This window comes from Dicentrarchus labrax, unplaced genomic scaffold, assembly GCF_905237075.1.
Source record: "Dicentrarchus labrax unplaced genomic scaffold, dlabrax2021, whole genome shotgun sequence".
Lineage (NCBI taxonomy): Eukaryota > Metazoa > Chordata > Actinopteri > Moronidae > Dicentrarchus > Dicentrarchus labrax.
Window position 1 is genome coordinate 28,595,957 of NW_026136721.1, and position 242 is coordinate 28,596,198.

Genomic DNA, 242 nt, shown 5'->3' on the forward strand with positions numbered 1-242 from the left:
TAAATATATATTATATTATGTATATATATATATATATTGAATAATATAATATAATATAATATAATATTAAAATAATATTATATGATATGATATTATGTATATATATATAAAATAATATAATATAATATATATTATATTATTTTATATATATATAAAATAAAATAATATATATATTTCAAGTTTAATCACTTTAACTGCTCGTGAATCTGTGACGCCTTGACAAGTGGAACCGATTTATTTTT